The sequence below is a fragment of the Camelus bactrianus genome, chromosome 11 (genome assembly GCF_048773025.1).
Source record: "Camelus bactrianus isolate YW-2024 breed Bactrian camel chromosome 11, ASM4877302v1, whole genome shotgun sequence".
In the NCBI taxonomy this organism is placed as follows: Eukaryota; Metazoa; Chordata; class Mammalia; order Artiodactyla; family Camelidae; genus Camelus; species Camelus bactrianus.
In genome coordinates, this window is record NC_133549.1 from 42,355,030 (window position 1) to 42,378,609 (window position 23,580).

The 23,580-nt window shown below is 41.3% G+C and overlaps 2 long non-coding RNA genes across 6 annotated transcripts in view; one reads left to right on the forward strand and one right to left on the reverse strand.

The window, feature by feature from the left end:
• Window positions 1-9,954, forward strand: part of LOC141579114 (uncharacterized) — a 57,845-nt gene extending 47,891 nt beyond the window's left edge. The window contains exons 5-7 of one of the 2 annotated variants that reach the window (XR_012510184.1): window positions 5,587-5,675; window positions 6,770-6,919; window positions 7,132-9,954. This is a non-coding gene — a long non-coding RNA (uncharacterized LOC141579114). Of the gene's footprint in view, window positions 1-5,586; window positions 5,676-6,769 lie in introns of both variants that reach the window. The other variant, XR_012510183.1, reaches the window with a different exon arrangement.
• The window catches only part of LOC123613149 (uncharacterized), a 37,345-nt gene that overhangs the window by 13,511 nt on the left and 254 nt on the right, over window positions 1-23,580 (reverse strand). The window contains exon 2 of one of the 4 annotated variants that reach the window (XR_012510182.1): window positions 5,900-6,082. The exons of the other annotated variants lie outside the window; for them this stretch is intronic. This is a non-coding gene — a long non-coding RNA (uncharacterized LOC123613149). The remainder of the gene's footprint in view (window positions 1-5,899; window positions 6,083-23,580) is intronic. 4 annotated transcript variants of the gene reach the window in all.

Consider the following 23,580-nt stretch of genomic DNA (forward strand, 5'->3'; position numbering starts at 1 on the left):
ACTGAGAATACCAATGTCAACACCCCTGTAAACTCTTATGTTGAGGCAACACAAAGGAATTTAAGAAAGGGTCAGACGTCCCTGACCCCCAAAACCCGCACTTGGGGTTTCCTTGTGTCCACACTTCACCTGCAGCCACGTTCTCCTCCAGGTCTGGGAAGTGTCACCTTCATTCTTTTTCCATATGGAAATTGGCATTGTATCATGCCAGCATGGTGGGACCTGAATCTTTGCTTTATTTAAATCACTTTGCAAATGACTTTGGAACATAGATAGATAGATAGATAGATAGATAGATAGATAGATAGATAGATAGATAAAGAATCTATTACACTAAGTGAAATAAGCCAGTCACAAAAGGACAAATACTGTATAATTCCACTTATGTGTGGTACCCGGAACAGCAAATTCGTATAGACAGGATGTAGAACGGTGGTTGCCAGGGACTGGAGGTGGGGCAAATGGGATGTAATGGGTTCAGAGTTTCAGTTTTGTAAAATGAAGAGTTCTGGAGATGGAGGGTGGTGATGGTTGCATAACAAAGTGAATGTACTTAGTACAACTGAACTGTATACTTAAAAATCATTACCATGTTAATTTTTATGTTAATGTGTATTTTACAATTTAAAACATGTTGAGAGTAATTTGTGGGATTTCCTTTTTTAAAACCTTACTTTTACTATCATTTTAAAAAAACTTCTATTTTTATTATAAACATCTTACTTGAACAGTCAGCAAAATTTTTTCCCACCTCAGGCACCTGTATTTTTTTTTTTAAGATTAAATTTAGACCTTTTATTGAGCTACTCTGGATTTTCCCCCTAGATTTGCAATGTTTTCTAGATTTTCTAATTTACAATATTCTTCCAGAATATCCCCTTCTATTTTCACCCTTCCTGATAAAGGAGTTCTTTTGCATGTAGCTCCTTTTCCTCTCCCCAGTGGACTAACTTTAGTTAATGTTAGTGGCATTAGAGTTACCATCATCACATATTTTCTTGGGAGGATCAGAATAGCCCAACCACATTTTGGGTAGGATTCAGCAAAAGCCAACTTCTCCCACTAACTGGAGCTGCAGCCTGAGTGTCCCATCTTTTCCCAGACACTCAACAGTCACCTCCTCTGCCAGGCCCTTTATGAACAAGATTTCATCGGGTTGTCCCAGCTTCCCTGAGAGGTCTGCATATGTTCACCATCATACATGGGGACACCCAGAGATGTTAAGTAACTTGTTCAAAGCTCATAGTTAGTGTCCTTGGCAACAAAGCTTTGTAATGTTGTTCTTTCTATACTACACTGCCTCCACCCAGACTTTTCCTTCCATTCCAGGCATTAGGATATTTCTGTTTCTGAAATGGGTATTGAAAAAGCCTGCTAGGAAGAGCTGGTGCTGGAATCCTTCAGTAAGAGATGAGTCATCACAGCTTTCTTACTTACCTCCCAGCGTCTCCCTCTCCCTCTACCCAGTTCCTCCAGGTTCCCCCAGTTCTCCAGCTGCCATCACCACACCTAACCCAAGGACACATTAATCCTCTCCTTGAGCCAACCTGGGTGGAAGCAAATCCCCTTTGTCTCTTTTTTTGAGCAGAAACAAGGATCGCACTTTTCAAAAAATAAAGGAATGTTTACTACGAATGTAAGACGAAGTCAAACCAAACCATAACAGGAAAAGACAAAAGCATCAGCGTAGATATACTGACAGAGGGAGGACTCCTCCATGATCAACTGCCGTCCTTCCAGGGGGCTAAGGGCCATCTGGCTGCACTTTCCATTCCCCATCTGCACACCCACATCCCCTCGTTGGGGAGCAGAATCCAGGTTCCTTCATCCTTCCTGGGCCAGCAATAGGTCTGGAGGCCAAATGGACCATTCCCCCGACCTGCCCCCCACAGAAGGTAACCTCCACATCTCTCTAGCCTTGAAGTCTTATGACCTGTTTCCATACCTGGAACTGAGTGTCCTTCTCTGGTCGAGGGGTAGAGGAAAGGAATGTATTGAGCACATATTGTGAGAAGAACATGACAGGAGTTTAATCCTCAAGGGCACTTGTACAAACAGGTATTGTAAGGAAGACTTAAGAGTGTGTTCAAGTTCCAGCAGTGTCCATCTCTAACTAGTTATGAGACCTCAGGCTGGGCAAATCTTTCCACCCTCCAAGTGCCATTTCCCTCCTATGTAGAGTTTCAGGGACAGCTGAAGAGGTAAATGCACACAGCACTCAACAATCCCTTCCAAAATGTTCACTGTTATCAGTGACGCTATGAGCTAGCTCATAGTCCCATTTTACAGATGAGGCAGCCTTGGAAGCCAGGTCTGCTGCAGTCAAGGCATGTTCTTTCTATCTCCTCACTGCTACGGTCCTCACACAAGCACTTGTTCTCATTCTGTCTTGCACCATTACCAGGCTGTGCATTTATGGGGGCCAGAACAGCTCTAAGTAAACAACGGTTTGAACTGAATGCATGAATGCCCATGTTAGTAAAAGGAGAGGAAATGATTTGAATTTGAGAGACAGAAAACTACTTATACCAGAGGCTAATAGATTAGTTCATTTAGACAAGTCAGTTAGTTAATATTTACTGAGTATTCATAGGCTACCTGGCCCTATTCATACAGATTGTGCCGTTTTGGATGCCTGGAGGGAGTGGGAAAGGCAGGGTAGGGGGGTTGGAGGAATGAGGAAGTTAGTCTAAAAATCTGAATTATAAATTTTAATATTATTTTATTGTTTTCAGATAATTGGAATTCTCAAGCTGGGTTAAAAACGTATTGTCAGAGAAAGTAAAAACTGATAATATAATATGATTTGTATGAACCATATTTAGTAGCTGTTATGTGAAAACATTTCTGTCCTCTTCTGTGCCCAAATCTTGGTTGCATGCATACTTTGCATAATCTCCCCAAACTAGTCATTTTAAATTTCAAATTAGTATAGAGTCCAAGTGAAGGTTTTTATTGGACCGTTGCTTTGGGCAGAAAGTACTTGAAGACACCATGCCTTGGATAGAAGGACAAGATTCCAGAGAGTAGGACTTCGTGTCTTGGGGGTTTATGCTCTTGCTCAGTCACTCATTTGATTTAGGAAGGGGACCAGCAGCACAGGTAGGAAACCCAAAGGTCCTGGGCACATGCAGTTAGTTGGGGGTGACATCACTGTTGTTGGGAAGGCTTGATGTTGTTAGGGTTGTGGATGAATTGGTGGAAAGTGGGGACTAGAAGGAAGAACCCAGGGCCAAGGATCGCTCGTGGGGCATCTGCAGGTTCAGGCATGTAGGAGAACAGACAGGTTAAAGCAGGTTGGATCACATGTGACACAGTGGGAAAGGGCTTATGGGAGCGGCTCCCAAGCATGAATCCTCAAAATAGTGTTGAAATGGGAATGAGATGAATCTGGGGACCTCACTCAGTCACCGCAGTCAGTCTTGAATCATTAAATGGATGACAGTCTAATAAGGTGTCTCCAAGCATATCTGAATCCCAGTCTCACACAGGTTGAACAATATTGGCAAATCATTTAATCTTTGGGTTTCCATTCCATCATCTGTAAAGTGGGGATAACAACAACAGTACCTGCCTCACGGAGATGTTATGAGGATTAAACATCTTGACGAATGTCACATGCTCAGCGTTGTACCCAGCACCTAAGCACCTCAGTGCTGGATACCAGGCAGTGATGATTACTATTGAACCGCAAGGACCTAGGGCTGCAGCTTTTGGTTTGAGAGCCCCTCAAGGGCAGGATCTATGGTTTTATCTTTAGTACTCATCAAATTATTTTGTTCATTATCATGATTGTTGTTAATAAAACAACATTCAATGCTTCCAATGGTGACTAATTCCTAATACCAATCAACCTCTCTGTGGACCTGGAATCAACTCTTCCAGGTTTTTTTCCACCAGAAAAAGAGACAGCTGAGCCATAGCAACAGAGTTAAGCTGTCATGTGAGTCATCCCGGCTCCCGTTGCATATCCTTACATTATTCCCTGAACCTCATATCCCACAGAGACAGCACAGAAAGAAGAAAGGAATGTGAAATCAGAGGTAGAGAACTGTCTTCTTGGGGGGTTGGAAGGCACTGAAGTTTCTCCAGACCAACCACTCCACAGTCAAATAAGTAAAAGTGATGTCAAGAAGAAAACAGAGAGAAGTGAAGGGAGGAAGGAAGGGAACCCTCCAGGGAAAGGCAGGTTACAGGTTCCAAGGTGGTTCAACAGAAGCTTTGCTTCTAACTCCAGTGTTAACAGCTGATCTGTGCTATAGCAGATGGCTGAGGTCCCTGGGGAGTAGACAAGCGTTCTCTTCCCCAGATCCTGAGGTCTCTGGCTGCGGATCTCTGTCGCAAAGAGGCACCTACTGCCTCTTATAGATACTCTCATTAGATAAGCTAGGTTAAATTATAATAGACTTTTTTTTTCAACCATAATTATTCTTGTCCACTTAGCTCTGGTAGTACTTGATGTCTGTTACCATCTTTCTTTCTTTGAAATCCCTTTCCTTTTTAAATGTTGTCTCTCTACTTCTTTCATTCGAAGTATACATTTTTTTTTAAAGAAAAGCCCCTTCATGTCCTTATTTTCTCTTCCTCTGCCTCTCCAACTGTCTATCTCCTGCCCTTTTGCCCTTCTGTTCTTTTTGATTATTTATTTCCTTTTCTGTCTTACTTGCCATTCATCTTGATCTAACACTGCATATGACTTTCTACTCATATTCAGGTCTACATCTTCAGCCCAAGATAATTCTATCTCTTCACAGGGAGGAAAAATGAGAAAAAACAAGAGCTCTGGGTTCTGGCCCTTCCCTCATTGTGTGATTCTGTTATTTCCTGGTGCTTTTAATTCTTAGTCTCAGCATTGAAAAGACAGAATGACCCAGGATACTGCTCAGTAATGCGCTCCACAAATCACCTTTCAACTAAAGGCTCAGAAGGCACGGCTTCACCATATAAGGTGCAAGCTGTTCCTGATATCGTGCTTTTACAGGGCTGAGTAACCTGCTGGAGTCCAGTGCCTGCTACCCTAGTGCCCATAGGCACTGGGACACTTTGTAATTCTGGATAGCCTTCGCTTTGGAATTAGAGAGACTTGGGCAGAAGGGTGGTTCAAAGTCAATGCAGTCCATCCAGCCACCTGACATCTACATCCCTGAATCCAGGGGAGGGAAACTCACTACTTCCCAAGGCAGACTAATACATTCCATGACCAAACAAGAAAGCTGAATTTTCAATGAAACATCTGTATGTTTGGTCTTGGTGGTTGTTTGCTTAGCAAACTATCCTTCTATGAATGATAGTTATTTTTAACTTTCAGTAGCCATAGGTCCTTCCCCTTCTGGTAATGTCTTTGCAGGAGAAACGGCTTTTAAGTTACCAGAATACTGGACTGTCTTTTTAAAATTTACAGATGTGGAGGTAAAAACGTGTTTGTAGTACATGGATCCATCCTCATTTGCCTCATTATCATGTACAATAACAGCTAATACTTTTGCAGAATTACTATGTGCCAGGCATTATTCTAAGCATTTTGCATATACTAAATCGAGTAAATATGATTTCTCTAAACAACTTTTCCTATATGCTTCCCTACAGGGGCCCAGAATTTGATGGCACATCAAGAGAAGAAGGAATCTAGATGTCATCTAGTCAATCCTCAACTTTCCAGATAAGTCACAGAGAGGGTATGTGACTTACCTTAGGTCACACAGCCACTAGTGGTAGTGTGGGGTCCCTAATTGCTTGATTTTTTTCTCCCTTTCCATAACTAGAAAGATGGGATTTGTGTGGATTTTAGGGTCACAGACATCTTGGGCTCAATCTTCATTCTACCACTTACTATTGTAGCAGTTTGTGTATGTGACTTAACTCTCTGAGCCTCCGCTTCCTTTCATGTCACAGCACTTACCTTAGAAGCCAATCTGGGTTTCAAATAAGATATTTGAAAAGTACATGGAATAAGTTTGCATAGTGTTAGGTATATAGACACTCAGTAAATGTATCCTCTTCTTTCTCTCTCTCTGCATTTGAGTGAAGATGAGGAAGAGTTGATGGGTCTGAGTTGGAGGATTGTTACAGAAGTACAGGCTCTCTGTAAACAATAAAGTAAACAAAAACATCAAACAGAAAACAGAAAAGAGCAGAGGTGAGAAATGGAAAGAGAAGTTGAGGAAAATGCTATCAACAGCATTTACTAAGCACCTCCTGTTTATACGCTGAGGTCCTCTACCAGCTAACCAATGTATGGATGGGACTTAAGGATATTCTTGTCCTCCAAGAGCCTGCGATACTTTTGAAGGGACAAGATTTATTCATTTGTAAGAGAGAATTAAAATGCAAAGGGGTTGTTACTCTTGGAGGTGAGAGGAGAGAGCAATCACTGTATTTCTGGTATCTTTGGAGACCAGACAGCAGCTCAGTGGTGCTGTGGGTGGGAGGTAAGGGAAGATGAGAAAATCTTGCAGAGCCCAGCCATTTGAGTCTGATGACAAAGGCTTGGGAATGTCTTTACAAGGGGAGACCTTTGGTATTGTTAAAACTGCAGTGGTGAAAATGATCTTAGTATTCTTTGTAACAACAGAAAATCCCCAAACAAACAAACCTAAGTGGGGCCTGGTAGTCTCACTGCCTTTATGCTAAGGAGGAGGAGGGGTGGGCAGGCTGAAGACGTCCAGTGCATACTCCTGGTTTCCTTATTCAGCCTGACAGACACTGATACCCCTTGTTGAGTTAGTTATCCAGATCCTCTTTAAGCTCCATTTCTTTCTTTCCCCAGCAGATCCCTGGAGAGATGCCCTTTCAACCCTGCATCTCTGCTAAATGCCTTTCGGATCCCAGCAGCGGAGCCCACTGGGTGGCTTGACTGACTCAGAGCAGACTATTACTGAGGGCTGCAAGGGTTGGTGAAAAGAATTCTAGCCAAATCCAGGTTAGAAGAGAAATGACAGCTCCTCACCAGAGTATTCCCGTGACAAAGCACAGCAACCACCTTACAAAGGGTTAATACTCCCCCCTCCCCTGCCCCCCAACTTGCTGCCAGAGATCAGCTAATCTGATAATTATGGCAACAAACACAGTTTAGACAAACAAGACCTGACCCTGAGGGTTTGGAATGAAAACATTTACTCTCTCCCTCCCCAGAGAGACGGTGCCTGGAGCATACACACAGAGAGACACTGGGAAAATACCCTTGTGCTGGAGCGACAGGGTGAAAACATCTGTGTTCCTGAGCTGCTTAAGAAGATGAAGTTAATGGGGAGCAGGAAGAGGGTGGGGGAGGTGGGAGGAGTGGGGAGGGGTGCAGTCGGAGGGCGTGCATGTTTGGAGCAGATGGAAAATGTACCCAGAACTGGAGATGTAAGCCAATTGTAATTGATTTTACCACAGAGGCAGAGTGAAGGGAGAGGTACGGAGGAGTCTCAATGATGCAGAATTCCAGTGAAAAACCGGGAGAGTGGCTAAGGGAGGAGAAACGTCTTAGTACCCCGAAGTAAGAGTTATTCCTGAGAGCTGGAAGGGAAGGCTATTCCAAGCAGTCCATGGTTCTAAGTGAATTTAACATCTGCCTGCCAGGGAGTGAGGTTCACAGTCTACCTTGGCTGGCCATCCTTTTGTCACCCCCAGTTTTGCTGCTGCCTGCACAACATGCCCTTTCCCCACCCTCTGCCTGCCTCAAAATTTGTCAAGCTGCTTTCCCCCCTTTTACGTCTAAAATGTTGCTTCCTAGAAGAGACCTTTCTGGGTTGCTTAAGCTGGAGAGTCTGACATCGGTTTGCTTCAACCTGGAATTCCAACAGTTTCTCTTTTCCCAACTACCCTTGAGTTTTGCCCCATGTATCCGTGAGCTTAATGTCCTCCTGGAGCCAAGAGTCACTTCTTTTTTTTACACCTGGCTGATGGTGTATCAGCTGGTAAACACTCCTGGCCCCTTAGAACTCTCCAAATGATCTCTAGGTGTCCAGACTCTTGGGGATTTGCAGATCATATGTATGGATGACCTCAAGCTGAGAGGAGCAACTACAGTGATTGATGACAGGATCCAGGTTTAAAATGAATTCTGTAAGGTGAAAGATGGTCTAAAATCAATAAGATAGGATGTGTCAGGAATGGGAAGCACTGCATTTAGGTCCAATAATCAATTGTATGAGTATAGGATGGAAGGACCTGCAAAAGAACAGTTTATATAAAAACAAAATAAGCAAAACACCTTTTGGTTAACAACTGATTGAATGTGAGCCAACAACGAACCTATCTGCTTAAAGAGTGAATACAATCATAGTAAGTGTTAATAAAAGTATTGTGATGACATTAACATTTTACTGTATTCTTAGCAAGGGAAGGGTAGGACTGAAAAAATCTTGTTTTAGTTTTTTTTAAGTATAACTGTCAGCTGACCAGGCAGAGTCTAGGAGGTTATGCAGATCAATTTTCTTTTGTTTGTGTTTTAATTCAATTTCAGATTCAAGTTCCCTACTGCAACCTATATAGGGTCCACCTGGGCATCATCACACCCTGGTCAGCTGGTTCTACTCGCCTCTGTGTTTTGAATGTCAAGCAGGCCCACTTAGCTACTCCTCAGCCTGTCTGCTGGAGAGTTGGCAAATCCTCTACTCCTCAAGGAAAGACACTTCTTTCCAAATAGTCCAGTCTTCTCACTGTTCTTCACACACCCCATGGTTCATTTATTCATAAATCTTTTGACCATCCACTATGTGCCAGGCACTGTACCAGGGACCAGGGATTCAGCAGTGATAAGACAATAGTCCTTGCCCTCATCAAGCTTATGTTCTCAGGGAGGTAAGCAGACACTACACAAAAACAAAGACCAAAACAGCATGGTGTTGGCATACAAGCAGACATATGCATGACTGGGTCATTTGTGCTGTACGCCAGAAATTGACACATTGTTATTGACTGTACTTCAATTAAAAAAAATTAAGCTAAAAAAAAAAAGACAATTTCATATAATAAAAAGGTATGAAAAGTTATCCGATATTTGAAAAGCCTTCCATCTGCTTAGAATTCTCAGAATGCTACCCACTGCTTCCTAAGCCAGCTCAAGTTCCACCTTCCCTTTGGAGGCAGAGAACTGCAGCGCTCTCCTCCCTGAACTCCTGCTGCCCAGGGGCTTGTAACACATAATTAATACTCAACTGCTCTCTAATTATTTCCCTTACACTAATTTTGCCTCCCAATTGACTGCAGGAGCCAGTAAACTCTTTGAAGTTACAGGATATGCCTTAAATTTAAATATATTCAATCAATCTTTATCTAGGGTGCTGTTTAAAAGGAAATGAGAAGCACAGTTCAAACTTGCTTGCTCAGTGACATAACTTGAGGGTTTAAAACTGATTTCTAGATAACAAGAGAATTTCTTCCAGTGTCTCTGAAAGCCTCTACAATAAGAATGTAAAGTTAAGACTATAGTTTGTTTATTTGTCGAACTTACCTCCTCCAAAGAGTCCTAGACTCTGTAAGAAGATCTTTAAGGCAACAAACATACCTTGAGCTGAGTATTAGCAAGATTAGAGGGAACAGCAGGAGGGAAACACCCAACAAGCTCAAAAAGGGAGGAAAGTTAAGGACAAACAATGGCAAATTCAGAAAAAATGTTCGGTCCAAAACTGAGCCCAGACAACATTCTTTTGGGTCCCTTACACTCTGTAGAATAAAAGCCACCCCGAAACAAAAACAAAACAAACCCAGAAACAATGGAAATGGCCATGAATAGAGGACTGATTAGCACAATAATGACACCTTCATAAGGTGGACAGGTATGCAGAAAGAAGACAGTAGGTAAAGCTATACACACTGGCATGAAGAGATGGCCACTACCTAGTTTAAGAAGTAAGGCTCAGAACGATACAGATAATATGATTCTTTTCATTTCAAAACTTATTTATATATGTGTAGAAAAATGCATTTAAAGTTATATACTAAATTGTTAACAATGGTATTTCTGGGAATGGGTTCTTGGCAATGGGATGGGGGATTTAATAATTTGTTTTTACTTTATAACTTCTGAACTGTCGTACATCATGCACTCAGTGGATGTACTCAGAGTGGATACTCAGAATGGTTCCTGGGTTTGTATGTGGCCCTTGTGCCACGTGGAAGGAATTCTGAAGCGAAATCCTAAGCATCTGCCAATGGACTGTGCATGGCTCTGTCTTAGGGGGCATTCTTACATAGAATGAGAGCATAGCCCAACCACAGATACGGCAGGGCACACAGGGAGAGTGACGGGGAGGAAGCTGGGAGGATGCTTCCTGAGTTTGCTTCCTTAAGGCCACTCAAGGATGCACTGAACAAATTCCTTGACAAATTTTTTGTTGTTGTTGTATGAGTGAACTTCTGAAAAAAACATGTATAAATAAACAGTTTATATCAACCATAATTTTAGGCAGTAAGGGAAAACAATATTTAAGAGATGTTGAGGTCATAAACATGACTTTGGAATTGATAGAGGCATTTTGAATTCTGAGTTTGCCAGCTTATTCGCTTTGTGATCTTGGGTAAAGTACGTCACGTCTCACTCTTTTCCTCCTCCTCCTTCTGAACATTTTGGGAAGGTCTCCTCCTTCGCTTTCCAGCCCTGAAATGCTGGTGTTCCCGAGGCTGCTCTCTGAGGCCTCTTCTCCCCTCCTTGGGTAATATTATCTTCCTGTGACTTCAGTTACTGCTGCACGCCCGTGACATAGTGGATCAGGCCAAACCTCTCTCAGCTACGTGCTCTGCCTGATGCCTTCTAATGGAGCCCCATTTCCCACATGCTAAAACTCTTTAACATGCTTCACACGTCCTTCAGAATCTGGGGCCAGTTTCTCTTTCCAATCTCATCACTCACACATTCCCTCTTCTCTCTCTGCTCCAGTCATACCGACCATTTTTCATTTCTTTCACTAACCGTGTTATGTGCAGCCTGCACTCTGGGCTTTCATAGCTATTGCTCCTCCTGGTCTAGGCTACTGTGTCTAGCACCTACCCAATGGTTTGCTGGTACTCCATTCCTCACCCTACACTGAATGACTTGTTTACACATTTGGATCTACCAACAGATCAGGAGCCCCAGAAAGCGGGGGACTTATTTGTCTTGTTTGTCACTGTATATTTAGAACACAAGCCTAATACTGGCACTGAATAGTCTTACAATAGATATTTGTTAAATAAAGCACTGTTGTTATTAATATGAGAGAGGTAATATAATGGATAAGAACTGGGCTCTGAGTTCAAATTTTAGCTCTACTGCATAACAGCTGTGCAACTTTTGGCAAGAGGCTGGTGTGTCTCAGCCTCTGCACCTAGAGCAGAGGGATGTTTTTGTTTTGCTTCGTCACACTCACTTTCCTGGCAATCTGACGAAGTTGGAGGCCCAGACACCTGCATGGAACGTCAGACTGACTTCTCAGATCTTAGATGGTCACCAGCCCTTGAAGACCAGGTGGAGGATATAACCTGGAAGACTTTTGTAAATCAAAGCATAACTTCCTTTGAGTTATTAGATGTTATACACTTTTCTGAGGAAAGCTACAGTGAGCATTTGGTTTTCAGGAGCTGTCTAGTTAAAATGATGTTCTATAGAGAGCTCAGTTGTGGGAGGTGGGCACTGTCTGGGTTCCTCCTGTAGGTCCTGCGAGGGCTACAGCGCTGTCCTGGCACACTTGGCTCCGGTGAGTTAAGTGTTTTGTCGGTGACATCTACTCTCCTTATCTGTCAAAGACAGATCAGCAGGGACTTCGCTGCCGCAGGGGATGTTACCGCCTTGGTTTTCTCATCAAACTCTGTCAGGCTTTGTAACCTGAAGAAATGAGAAGGGGAGAGCAGGAGAGGGACAGTTTCTAACAAGCTGTCAGCAGGGCCCCACCGGCCTGCCTCAGCCCTGACTTTGTTCCAGTGCTATTAGGGTAAAAATCCTTGAGTTTCTTTCAGAGAAAGAGAAGTGGCCTGGAGCTGAGAGGCACAGATTCATAAGTAATTTCCCTCATTATACACTTCCAGTGCTTAATCACCATTTCAAAGAGGAAGAGCTCTCAGGACAGACTGAGAATTTTGCCCTAGACAGGGTGCACAGTGCCCACACTACAGCTTCGTCAGTGTGCTTCTCTCAAGTGCCTGAAATGCGGGAGACCTGGCTCCCAGCAAGGCTGAGCTGTAGGTGGCCTTCTGTCCCCAGTGATTTTTTAGGGATGGAACAAGGGAGAATTTACAAAGTGCTAATGTAGAGATCCTTCTAGAAGTGGGATCTGTTTGTCTGGGTGAGTCATCCGAGGAACCAGAGAGGTACCAGAGAGTCAGTGCCACGTGTAACTTTGTATGGGAGGGTATCTCAAGAAGTCAGAGCAACACAGACTTCGGTTCCAGGAACCCCGGAGTCAACAAGGGGCAGCTTTAATAACAAAACCCCGGGTGCCCTGGCAGTTTTTGTTTTGTGTAGGAATTATGGGCTCACTTTTGTAGCCCCTCTGCTATTTATTATAAAATTATGCATTCAAGATTATAATATTAAAATAATAATTAGCTTAAATAGTCTATAATCGAGTATTTCAGATGGTATGACAGCCAATCACCCTGGAATGTGCTTAGAATAGTCACACAAGCAGTGCATGGATACATTCTTGTTGTAAAATATTTAGAAGTTTACACAGCAAAAAGTCCCTTTCCCTCCCATTCCTCTTCCCAGAGGTAACCACTGTCAACAGTTTGGCAAGTATCCTTCAGTCATCTTTCTAAACATTTACATACACATGTATGCGTACATGCAAGCTTATCTTTTCACATAAGTGAGACCATGTATCACACATTGTTATGTAACTTAAAAAAATGTGGTGGTGTTACGGAAACGACAGGCCAGTCAAGAAACAAGCACCACTCGGAGGGTTGGAGTACTCAGATGTATTACGCCGGCGGGCTCAGAGGGGCTTCTGCTCCGAAGCTCTGAGCACCTCCAAGATGTGTGCATGAGGTTTTACAGGGTAAAGTACAAGCTTGGGGTATTCGGCCAGTAGGCATGGAACAGCTTTAGCAGCATTATCATCACAAAAGTGGAGGCGGGGAGGCAGCAAACCAACATTCCAAAGCCAGATATGTATATTTGAAAACCCAGCTGGCTAGCAAAAAACATGAACAGCAAACCAACACTAATTAACCTAGATTTACAAGTTAGTCTAGCAGAACTCAGATCAGTATTCCAATACTTAGATTTCTGAGTTATCTTGTCAGCCCAGCCCAGCCTCTCCTTCACATTCCTAGACTTGTGAGTTATTTTGTTGGACCAGCCCAGCTTTTCCTTCACAGTGGTAGGTTTATTTCTGAGAGAGATTTTCATGGCAGTGCATGCAAGTTTTCCTCATTCATTTTCACATTAGCACAGTATTGCATTATATGGATGTGTGCCCTACTTAGGGAATCCCTAATTGGTGGACATTAAAATTGTTTCCAATACATCTGCTGTTACAAACAATATCGCAGTGAGCCTCTATGCACATGCATCTTTGTACACGTTTATAGGACAGATTCCTGGAAGCAGAGCTGCAGGATCAATGGCAAAGCTCAAGTCATTCTTTTGTTTCATTACCATTTCTACATTTCTTTCCTACACCATGTGTCTCACTCTGTTCATCTCGATCAAAGGTTCTCAGCACCAGCAGTACATTGGATTCACCTGAGAACTTTAAAAAATGATGTATCCCCTCCACCCCAGGCCCCCTGAATCTTTGAGACCAAGGCTTAACCTTTGGATTTTTTTCAGAAAAAAATCAGAAAATTCTAATGTGCAGCAAGGATTGAGAATAACTGACCTACACATTTAACAAAATAAAACAGAACTCTCTAGAGCCTTTTAAGATAGTACAACCAATTATTATGGAAACAACCAGAGACAGTCAAGTAGTCATTAATCTTTAATCATTCATTCTGAAAACAGTTTTAGTGAATCAAGTTATCCAGGTGAAAGTAAATTTGATGTTTAATAGGTGCATAGCATTATTATCTTTGAAAACGCTGTCTTTTTTTTTTTTTTTTAATCTCAATATCTTTACTTCAAAGCTGTGAGCAAGGTGGGCCAGAAATGGCCTTGTCTATTTTACAGTCCTGGGAGCTGATGGAGAGGGGGTTAAAATGATGCTTCTCAATTTTAATGTGTTTAGGAAAAATCAGGGAATCTTCTTAAAATGAAGATTCCAATTTAGTTGGCCTGGAGTAGAGCCTGAGATTTTTATTTCTAACAAACATGTAGGTGGCGATGATACTGAGTAAACACCTGGATGAAAGGTAGCGAGCTAAATAAATGGCGAACCCAATCCAATAGAAGAAACTAGGTGTCATGGAAATGACGGACACTTGGAATGACAAACAAAAGAGTGACAGAAGAAGGAGAAGTAGGGTGGGGAAGGATGGAGGGCAAAGAAATTCTTCCTCTATATCAGCTAAACAATGATGCTTTTCATTCTGGAATCCCGTACCCTAGACAGGAGCACATCCTGAAGACGGCACTAAAATCACCCCAAGCCTACTGACTGTCACACCATCTGTAATCCGGGAACTGGCCCAATACTATGTCTCATCTCTGACTGTAACTTCCCCTCTGGGGGATCCTGATGGTAACCCATGGCTATCCCACTGCCTTTTACCTCCATTATAGCCCACTCCTCCCCTGGGGAACTGGAGGCCCCAACTCCGAACTTGACCTGTGTCTGCCCACCATTTACTCTCTGGAGTCAATGGTCTTCCAGGGGAGACTTTGCAGCCCAGGACTGGCTCTTAGGTCCATCAGACATGAAGGAGACACGGCGAATCTCTTGGCGATACCCACTTGCCATCTAAGACAGGGCTGTCATCAGTTTTCTTTCCAGCCTTTAGAGATTCTTGTCCAATGTAGGATAAGAATAATAAACATATAAATACATGTTTCTGATTCTCCCTTCACTTGAGATTTGTTTCTTTCTTTAAATTAATAAAGATCTATGTGACTCAGAGTAAATTTCTTACTTGTTCCACATGTCTCAACTAAATTACAAAGGTAAACATATTTTAACTTAGAACAGAAGTTAGATTTTTAAAAATGCTGTTTTTGTGTTTTGAAAACATTGGCTGCCAAAACAGATTCCAGAAATGTAAGATCAGTATGTGCAACTGCAGGGTCTAAGGGGTGCTGTGGGGTGGGAATTAGAAGGGGAATGCTGTCCATGCTGGAGGGAGCATTCTGAGGGAGAAAGAACTGGCCTCCACTAGGTGAATTCCCCTTATTACACTGCTGTGCCTTTTGCATGAAAAGACATACAGCATTTACCATGGCTGTGATTTTAGTACTTTTTTGTGCATTGTTTTTATTGTCTGTCTTCCCCATTAGATTAGAGAATTCATGAGGACAGGGACTTTGTCTTTTTGTTCACTGTGTTGTCCTTAGCACATAGTGCAATGCCTGGTACATACAGTAAATGTCAATAAATACTGATAAAATGAATGAATACATGAATGGGAAAGTGATGAAGAAAAAAATACACTAGTATTAAGTTATGAGATGAAGCTAAGTTTAATACTAAAATTAAAACAAAACAAAGCAAAAAACTCTTAAGTCTACAAAGCTTAGCTATGGAAGAAGGATTCCTGATTGAAAAAGTTGGAGACCCACTGCTTTAGTCATGTGGAAGATTGAAACTCACGCATGACACCTTACCCCTTCAAATAACTTTGACATTGTTGTATCATTCTTCTTTGTAAGCCCTGTGCCTCTTCCATTTCTAGAGCAGGATGTTTCTCTGTTCAGAACTTGGAACTCTTGTATGGAAGTTTATATGATGTCAGAAAGCAAACACAGTGGCTTCGTCCCAGGAACAAGGACCTCCTGTGGTCTTTTAAAACTCAATTAATGAACCAGTCATACACTAAAAATGTTATTAAAAATATGCTCCACCTTAAAGAGAAGTTGTGGGATTGATTTTCAGTATCACTCACATAAAATATTCTGAGTTCCCTGGAATAAAAGCACAATATAATTTCTAAAAACCGAACATCTCATTCACCCTTTCATTTCATAAACTTTATCCTGTCAGAGGCCACATGGCACAGTGGAGCAGGGACCTTGAAGCTAGACTGTCTGTGTTCACATCCCCATCATTGTCTGGTTGTGCCATTTTGGGCAAATTGCTCAAGTGTTTTTTGCCTCAACTGCCTCATCTATTAAATGGAATAATAAGACCACCTACCTCAACTGTTATTGTGATTTGAATGAGTTAGTTTTTATTGAGCACTTAGAACAGCACCTGGCATACAGTAAGCACTATGTACATGGTTTTAAATAAACTCCTGTAATGTGCAGGTAGGTATTAAGCACCAATAGGCTCCCAGGAAAGTAGTGAATTAGTGCCTGCTGAACACCTGCTATGTCTCAAGCTATGTGTCGGTAGTCAGTTTTGCACCAATTTTTATGACAACTCTGATCAAGATAATATTCTCCTTCATTCCTTCAGCCAATGTTTACTGAGTGTCCACTAAATGTCAGGAGCTGTTTTAGGTCCTGATACACAGCATCTTGGGATTTATGTTTAAAAAAAAAAAAATCACGACTTTACTAAGAAGTGATTTTCATTAGTTCCCGTGATTTCCAGACCAGCTCTAATGCAGTATACTACATACATTCATCTTTATTAACAAATAGATTCTCATACCTTCTGAAGTTTTAAATGACTACATTTCTAGTGCTTTGTAGAAAATTATTTCCCCCTCTCTGTTCTACTTAATTGTCATTGTTAGAGACAATCTTAATTTTGTATTCTTGGGAAGTCTCTTTCAAATCTGTTATTTTTTTCAATAAAAACTTGATTTTTTAGGTTATAAAATACCACATTTGTTGGAAAAATATCATTATTATTTTTCTATTAAAGCAATACTGTGATGCCTAATTGTAAACCTCTTTACCTGTCTATCTTTGTAAACTTGTATAAACTTCTTTAGAATAGATTCCTAAGAGGAGAAATTGCTTGGTGAAATGATATGTGCATTTTAAATTTGACTGATATTACCAAAATGCACTCTAAGAAAAGATTTTATCAATTGACACTCTCACCAACAGTGCATGAAAGTGCCTTTCCCCCGTATTCTCAGTACTATTTTATCAATATTTATAAATATTTTTATCAGTCTGATGGGCAAAAATGGATAACTTGGTATGGTTTCAATTTATGAAGATGATGATTTTGGGGTTGTTTATTGGCCATTTGTATTTATTCTTTCTTGATTGATATTTTTATATCCTTAATTCATTTTTCTATCAATACAATGACGCTCTAAGTATCTAATAGATGTGACTGATAAGGAGGGTGCAAATATTTTTCCAAGTCATCATATTTTTATTTATGGTGTCTCACATCAATTTTTTTCTTTATGGCTTTTGATATTGTGTCATGATTGGGAAAGTCTATTCTACCCCAATACTGTATCAAAAATCTCCACTATGTTCCCTATTTTGTTTGTAGTTTAAAAATACTTAAATCTAAAAAAAATAAAGGCTACTGTGACAGCAGTAATGATTTAAAAATAGTGTTTCATTTTCAGTTATTAACAGGTTAGACATTCTGAAAATCAAATAATTGGCAAATGAGTTTATGTGTTAATGTGATAATTTCCTTCATATAAATGTCTAATTATATGCTAGACATAAATGACTCACGAAAGCATTTTATAGAGGTGCCTCTCTTTTCTGGAATATATTTCAGTGTTTATAGAAAATGACTGGAAAAATGGTGAGTGACAGAATAGGGCAGAATCTCTATGAGGGAAGCAAGAATTTAAAACAGAGTAGAAATCTTCTGATTACCTTGTTCTACACATCCCTAGCCATGGAGTGAAAGTCCTGTATTTTTTTTCCTGTTTTTGCCCAATCAACAAATAAGTGTCTTGGAAAGCAGGTGATGTAAAAGATAAGTTATTAAGAATTAATTCCAGATGAAAAAGATCTGTGGCACAACAATGTGCATGTAGCTAACTCTACTGTACTACACATTTTAAAACAGTTAAGATGATCAATTGTATATGTTCGCACCATAATTAAATAAAAAGTTAATTCTTCATTATAGTGTATGTTTTTACTCAATCAACAAATATTTGTGTACCTATTAGGTACCAAATATCTTGTTGAGGCAGAGATACTGGGAAATATAATTGCTGGTGTCAGTTCTCAAGGAACTAATCAAGTTGGAGGAAAAAGTTAAGTAGACATGAAAATGTATAATTTTGGGCAATATAATGATACCATATAAGGAGAAGAGACAAATTCTTATAGGAGTTTAGAAAAAGCAGGAATCTGACTACAGTGATACAAATATTTGTTAGGTATTTAAATGGCTTTCAACCCACTTTAATATATATTTTCCACATGGACCGTTTTACTAGATCTAGGAGGCATTATCTCTGTTTAACAGATGAGGAAACAAAAGCTCAGAGGTTGTAACTTTGCCCAAGTTCACATGGCAGAGCTGGGAACAAGACTCAGTGTCTTCCAGCTCTTACTCCTGCTGGCATTTTTTTAAGTTGGCACTGAAGATTTGCTGCTAGAATGTTACGAGGGTTGGAGCAGAATCCAAATGTGCTAGGGACACTGTGGTTGTGTATTTGCTAGAATTAGGATTATCCTCTCCTTGCTGTCATCTGGCCAAAGAGCATCAAGTAACTTTTAGCACAAAATAACAGATTATTTTTTTCTTGTTACTTACTGGATAGGGAAACTCAAATCAAACTCAACAGGAGGACTAACATGCAAGGCTTTAATTTCTCTGCTAACACAGCCATTTAGCCAACTGCAGTCCCATGACAGGCTTTCCTTACCCATCACGTCTGACATCACTCTTTAAAGTCATAATACATATGGTACAGTTAAGACAGGTCTGATCTGACCCAGGTGCGACAGAAAGTAAAACTAACACAGACAGTAAAATAAAGTCCGTGAATTCAAATTTAAAAGCAGTTATCAAGGCTAAGACCATAAGAGTTACACACATTTTTAAAACCACATCCTGCTAGTTCAGTGGATTGATTTCTACCCAGAAAGTGCAGGAGCATTAAGTCTGTTCATACAATAACCCTATCTGATTGCCCAGGGTCAAGCTGCTGTTTATCTTTGCCAGACACAACCCATATCCTGAGCAGAACCCACATCCTAAAACCTGTGTTTTTCACCAATTACTTCAAGGCAATACAGGCTCTGACGTTCTTTCTACATAATCACCTAAACAAGAAAATAACTCTAATTTTTTCGTTTTTGAAGTATTAGGTGAAAGTAAACACACAGACACAGTGGTCAAGAGACTTGCTTTAGATTTTCCTTCTCCTGCGTGCGCAACATTTTGCAAAAGAAGGGCCGTGCTGCCCTCTACTGCAGGATGCTGAAATGGTCACAATACACTTCTCTCCCTGCTAGCCACTTGGGATGGAGTAAGACAATCTAGTACAATGCTTTAGACTGTCCCTTTAGGAGTTGTTTAAAAGAAACCTGTTCTTGGAAAATACATTAAATTTATTTCTTTCATTATCTCTTCATCTACATTCATCTTGTACCAAAGTGTAGGACTTTAGGACATGACCCAACAAAAAAAGGACATCACAACTTGGGGACAAAAAGCTTAAGACATTGCTTTAGAGGTTAAGAGGCTGTGTTTGTGATGTACTGAGGGAGAAACAGGGCAAGGAGAGGAAATTTTCTTCTGACTTTAAGGTCTGTAGGCTTCTGTCTTCTGTCATTTAGAGTGTCCTCATTTGCTTTTGGCTAAGGTGATCCATTTCCTTCTCCATGTTTCTTTGACTGGGGAGGACAGTCACCCGGGAATGTTGAGACAGGAGTGGAATAGTGTCTCTAAAACACTTTCTATTCTTCAGAAAAAGATAATGTAGAAATACAAAGGGCTATTATTGCTATAGTTACATTTTAATTAATTATTAAATATCTTGTCTTATTACCTTGAAGTTGCTTTGAGATTTTATAGATCTCTACAAAGACCTCTTGGAGGGCTGGTGATATTAAGAACTGTGTTCTCTGCTTTCTTTTCCATTCAAAAAAATTTCAGAATGCACATCCCTAAAAGACCACACAGCAGACAGACTTTAAAGAGAGTTAGTCTAACAATTACCCTATAGCTACCCAGGACTAAATTGTAATTTCTGTGATAAGAGTAATAATTTCTGAAGCTGTGTTAAATGCACGTGTGCGTATTAACACCAAAAAGAAAAAAACCTCTTCCCCCCAACTTACAGATAAGAATACTAAAACTCAGATATATTAAGTAATTTACTTTCAAAACTAGTAAGAGGCAAAACTAGAATTTGATTGAAAACCAATGCCTTGTTCTACTGGTGATGACAGTTAACATACTGAGTACTTACTAACCAGTGTAATTCAAAACATTTCAGATTCAATCATGTAATTACATTAAATCATTTAATCCTCGCAGCAACCCGACGAGGTAGAAATATTATTATCTCCATGTTACAGGTGAGGGAACTGAGGTATACAGAGGCCCTGCTTTTAATCATTATACTATACTTTTTTTTAAATGGGAGGAGGCAATTTTTAGGTTTATTAATTATTTTTAAACAGAGGTACTGGGAATTGAACCCAGGACTTTCTGTATCCTAGGCATGCACTCTATCACTGAGCTATAGCCTCCCCCTACTGCTTCTTAAGTGAAGTACAAAAATTATATAGCACAAGAATTTCTAAATGGTGCCCTGGAATTTAATTACATTAACAGGTAGATGAAACCATCAATAGTTGTCAGTCCTGCTGATATCTCTGTTATACAAAGGTATTAGCAGCTTTAAAAAAAGTTCTGCCCATTGTGGATCCCCAGTTTGGAACAAACATTAGACCCTATCTGCCTGAGGCCTCACTGGACGTGCCCTTCTATGAAATAGGAGACAGCAAGAGACCCTCAGTTGGTCCAGTCCATGTGTGTGGGTGTGGAGAGGAGTCATACATAAGGGAGAGAGGAGAGAAGTGAGGGCAGAGATGCAAGGGGAGATGGTTCCACCAAGGCACACCCAGGAAACAAGCTAGTAAATTTGAAGGGAGAGGTTGGTAAGTGATCAGATTAGCAAGAGTAAATTCAATACAATGAGAGAACAGCACCATCTTAGGGGCTTTACGCTTATCTTACTGCCCACTGTTTAGCCACACAGTGACTCCTGATAGATTTCCTCTTACAGCTTTGGTTTTTAAAGAAACATTTGTTCAGCACACAACTCAGCTTCCAAATAATAACCTACCCTTAGTGATAGCATATGCTCAAATACAACCATTCCAAAGCACTTTGCACTTGAGTTTAAAGGGTGATAAACTCCTCCTTCCCTTAACTAGTTGCTAAGTGTAGACCTTCTGGGTATCATGGGCAAGATTAAATACAATAAGCAGGTGTGGATTTGCTTAGAGGTTCACACAGTCCCCACTGCTGCCCTGGTCTGCCTCTTATGCTGTGGGGCAGGGCTGCCTAGCCCTGAAGGCTTCAGATTTCCAAGAGAGTTTATTCTAAAGGAATTCATTCCCAGTCAAGCTGTTGCTGCTTGGTTCCCAGTTTCCCTCTTCCAATTCTCTTGAAGAAAAAAGAAGAAAAAAAAGGCAGAAGGGAGATGGTAGGGACAGAAGTCCTTTGAACAGTCATGATGAAGTCAGGAGGCAGGGGGAATACTTGCCCCTTTCTTTTGACCATCACTGCCCTTCCCTGGACACTCACTTTAACTGGCTGCCTACTTGTCTGGGCAGTACTTGGGGGTAATGTTTGCCTCTCAAGAATCTTTTGCTTGAATCATCCATTGCACAGGAGGCAGTGTTGTGTCCACTCTAAGTCAAAGCGTTAAAATTAGCGGTGGCCTGGAAAGCATTTTGTTTACTTCAAGACAGGCACTTGCTTAGAGGGGCGGCCTGCAGGGCTCAAGACAAAAGGGCACTGACTGAACTTAGTAATCTCCGAGAAACTTATATTCCAGAGGAAAAAAGTTTGAGGCCTGGATCCCAAATAATAGAGAGTCCCCTCTCTTAATACCCAGTAAATGTTTACTCTTTTCTAAAATTCAGAAGATATTACGGAAACATGAAGAAAAACCGCATATGGTACTTTTTTGCCCCTGTCAGCACTTGGTTGCTGCTTAGGTTGCCAATAAATATTTATTTAGACCTAGCTAAGTTGATAATGTTTAGGTAACCGAGGGTTGTTTTTCCTCCAGGGAATGACGTAAGGAGTGACCATGATATTGTTGGCCAACGCTGTGAAAATCATACTTATAATCAAACTCTGGGAAGACTGGACTATAGAACATCCCACTCAGCAGTTGCCCTTGGCCTCTGCTTATGGGAAGTTCATTGTCATTTCACCTTCAGTGTTGAACTGGCAATCTTAGAGGAAAGGGTTGTTAATGAAACACTGTGGACAGTTATCTTTAAAACCAGAGGCTGTTTCTGAAAAGCAGCAGATGATACAAAGGTTGGTAGGTGTTGCACAAAGGTCTTCTGGCTTATGTTTATTACTTCAAATGAAAAATTCATTTTGAGATTTGCTGTATTATCCAATGAATAGAGGCTGAAGTAGTGTTGTTGTTTTGTTGTTGTTTTCCTGCAAAACCAAGAGAATTGACTCCTCCTTCTACCATTTACTGAATACTAAGTGCAAGAAACTGAGGGAGACTAATACAGGGTGAGATTTCTAGCCAAAAGCAGCTTACCATCTACAAGAGGTGTGGCAGATGTGCAATGATGACAATAGCTAACATTTAGGGAGTGCCTACCGTATGCAACTTAACACTGTGTATGCATTAACTCACATAATCCCCACAACCACCCGAAGGAAAGTAGTATTATCTCCACTTAATGGAGCAGGAACAGAGGTTAAGCAACTTGCTGACACCCACCCAAGTTAGTAAGTGGCAGAACTAGAATCTAACCTAGGCAGTCTGGCCCCAGAGCTAGGTTCTTAACTGGGTATTTTCTTTTTTTTTTAAATCACCCCCTCCCCAACTGGGTATTTTCTAAAATTGTGACATTGCTAACAAGGTACAGAAGCACAGGAATAAGATGGATTTTGACCACAGTGAGGGTTAAAGCAAAGCTCTATGGAGGAGGCACTTGCTCTGGATATTGAAGGTCAACAGGTGAAGAGGGGGGCCGGGGAGGAAGGAATAATCAGGGGGAAGGAACAGCCTGACTAAAAGAATAGATAGTTTGGGTACCGGCCAGCTGACGACAGCAAGATCTGGCTGACTGTGTGGGAGAAAAGCTGGAGGGGGAGGCGGCGCCCAGATCTGGAAGGTCCTTGAGGACCAAGCCCTCTCGGTAAGGAAAGGCGAGCAAAAATTTCCAATTGTAAGCGGCAGAAAGGGATTCCGGCACGCTCCTTCTTTCAGTAGGATACCCCTGTCTGAGACCAAGGCGGGCGGCCCACCCACATTTCTGAGGAAAACAGCCGGCCGAGATGGTCAAGGTCGCGCGCGCGGGCTCCGGAGCTGCATGTCCTGACCAAGGACTAACGTCCCGAGCGCACACGCCGGGTCTGGCTGCCAGCCAGAGCCAGGCTAGGCTGGGTCAGGCACGTGCGCACTCCCGGGCCTGGCAGC